General features: G+C 35.2%; 1 pseudogene; it reads right to left on the bottom strand.

Moving 5' to 3' along the window:
• The window catches only part of LOC109118218, a 12,699-nt pseudogene extending 10,176 nt beyond the window's left edge, over window positions 1-2,523 (bottom strand).
• Between the last annotated feature and the right edge of the window lie 552 nt (window positions 2,524-3,075).

Genomic DNA, 3,075 nt, shown 5'->3' with positions numbered 1-3,075 from the left:
TTTTTTTTTTTTTTTTTTTTTTTTTTTTTTTTGCTATCATGGGCTTTTTTTGCTTCCAAATGAATTTTAGGAATGTTTTCTTTAGTTCTCTGAGGTATGCTTTTGGTATTTTGATCGGGATTGCATTATATCTGTATAGCAATTTTGGGAGTAAGGTCATTTTTGATATGTTGGTTCATCCTACTCATAAGCAAGAGCTATCTTTCCATTTTCTGATTTCCTTTTTCAGAGTACTGAAATACTTGATGTAAAGATCTTTTAAGTCCTTTGTTAGATTGATTTGTAAGTATTTCTTTTTTTGGTGCTATTGTGAAAGGTATAGTTTCCCTAACTTCTCTCTCAGTAAGTTTGTTATTTGTGTGCAGAAATTCATAGACTGAAGGTCAAAGGATGGAAAACAATACTTCAAGCAACAAACCCTGGAAAAGAGCAGGGGTAACTTCTATTTGCCGACAAAGTGAACTTCAAGTCAAGACTGATCAACACAGACAAAGAAGGTTACTACATCTTTGTAAAGGGAACAATGCAAGAGGAAGAGATAACAATCAAATATATATGCACCAAATACCAGTGCACCCAAGTATATAAAACAAATATTAATGGAAATGAAAAATCAAATAAGCACTAATGCACTTGTAATGGGAGACTTCAATACCCCACTGTCACAAATAGACAGATCAACTACACAAAAAAATCAACAAGGAAATATCAGATCTGTGAACCAAATCTATGAACAAATGGAATTAGAGATGTCTACAGTGTTCCACTCCACTATATCAGAATATACATTTTTCTCAGCTGCACATGGTACATTATCCAAAATAGACCATATACTAACTCATAGAACATGCATAAGTAAATGCAAATAAATTGAAATTATCCCATGTATATTATCAGACCATAGTGCAATGAAATTAGAAATCAATGGCAAAAGAAACCACAAAAACTATACAAACACATGGGAATTAAATAACACCCACCTGAACAACCAATGGGTAACAGATGAAATTTAAAAAACAAATTAGGCAGTTTCTACAATTAAATGACAATGCCAATACCACATACCAGAATTTATGGGATACAATGAAAGCAGTTCTATGAAGGAAATGTGTAACAGTGAACTCTCACTTCAGGAAAACAGAACAAGCTCAAATAGACAGTCTAATGTTGAACCTCAAGCTTCTAGAAAAAAGAAGACCAAGTCAAGCCCAAAACTCACACGTGGGAGGAAAGTATAAAGATCAGAGCAAAAATGAATCAAATTCTAGCTAAGAAAACAATACAAAGAATCAATGAATCGAAGAGTTGGTTCTTTGAAAGATTAAATAAAATTGACAAACCCTTAACTAACCTTATCAAAAAATGAAAGACTCAAATCCATGCAGTTAGGAATAGAAAGGGTGAAATCACAACGGATCCTTCAGAAATCCAGAAGATCATCAATACCTACTTTGAGAATGGAAGATGGAAAATAGAAGAAATAGATATATCTCTAGGTACATATGAATTACCAAGGCTGAATCAAGAAGATATAAAAATGCCAAATAACTCAATATCAGTCAATGAAATTGAAGGTGTAATTAAAAACCTACCAAAAAAGAAAATCCCATGTCTTGATACTGAATTCTACACAAAATTTAGAGAAGATCTAATGCCACTATTCCTCAAACCCTTTAATGAAATTGAAAGAGAATCAATAGTCCCAAATTCATTCCTGGAAGCAAGTATTACCCTGATATCAAAACCAGAGAAAGATCCAAGTAAAAAAAGAGAACTATAGGCCAATCTCCTTAATGAACATAGATGCAAAAATCCTCAATACAATACTGGCAAACAGAATGCAGCAAGTCACCAAGAAGTTTGTTCACCACAACCAAGTAGGATTCATCCCAGGGATGCAGGGGTGATTCAATACATGCAAATTAATAAATGTAATACACAGTATCAATAAAGCCAAGGACAAAAATCACATGATCATCTTAAGTTCAACACCCATTCATGATTTTAAAAACCCTACAGAAAATGGGAATTGATGGTCTTTATCTCAACCTGATAAAGGCTATCTATGACAAACCAACATCCAACATCATACTAAATGGTCAAAACCTGAAAACCTTCATGCTAAAATCAGAAACAAGACAAGGATGTCCACTATCATCACTCCTGTTCAAAATAGTTCTGGAAACATTAGCCAAAGCAATTAGACAAGAGAGAGAAATAAAAGGAATAAGGATAGGAAAGAAAAAAGTTAAATTGTCATTATTTGCAGATGACATGATACTCTACATAGAAGACTCCACCAAAGGGCTTCTAGATTTAATAACCAAGTTCAGTAACATAGCTGGATACAATATCAGCACTCTAAAATCATTTTCATTTTAAAATGATCATCAGTGCATGGGCCATAGGTCACCGTGTATGTGTGTCTCAATACATTTGGGAGTCAATACCTTTGGAGACCAGAGAATGTACAAGAGCAACAAGAGAAACAGGATCGCAAGAGATAAGCACAACAATTACCATTATGAAACTGAGCTACTATATTCAATTGTCTCCTTCTTTCCCACAAATAACACACAGGGCTGTCTGTAGTCCATCCTAGAGGTATACAATCACAAGCAAGGTTTTCATAGCTGCTATAAGCAGCCAGTGATGGTAACCAGTCTAGACTAATGACCAGAGAACTATAGTCCTACCTTTGGTAAGTGAAACTCAGATGCCAACCAGTTAAGATGTGGTATTGTGTCATCTGTATTATGTCTTCTTCATAGGGAGGAGCCTCAGAGATTACCTGTCAAACCCAATGGCACATCATACTGAGATAATAAACACCAGTTTTTGCCGTGAGTAAAGAATTTTTTTTGGTGCTGAGAACTGAACCCAGTCTCTCACAGATGTTAGGCAAGCACGCTACTCCTGTGCTACATCTCCAGCCCAGGAGTAGAGATTTAGAGTGGGAAAAGATGGTGACATCTTTACAGCAAAGACACCATGGTGTCATATAAGCTAAAGTACAAGTTCAGCAGCAATTAGCAACTCAGTTCCAGGCAGCATTTGCCATGTCAGTTGATTAGC

The sequence above is a fragment of the Fukomys damarensis genome, unplaced genomic scaffold (assembly GCF_012274545.1).
Source record: "Fukomys damarensis isolate Sample0158 unplaced genomic scaffold, DMR_v1.0_HiC HiC_scaffold_39, whole genome shotgun sequence".
NCBI classification, from domain to species: Eukaryota; Metazoa; Chordata; class Mammalia; order Rodentia; family Bathyergidae; genus Fukomys; species Fukomys damarensis.
The sequence above is the reverse complement of the archived record's forward strand: the minus strand, read 5'-3'. Positions and strand labels throughout refer to the sequence as shown.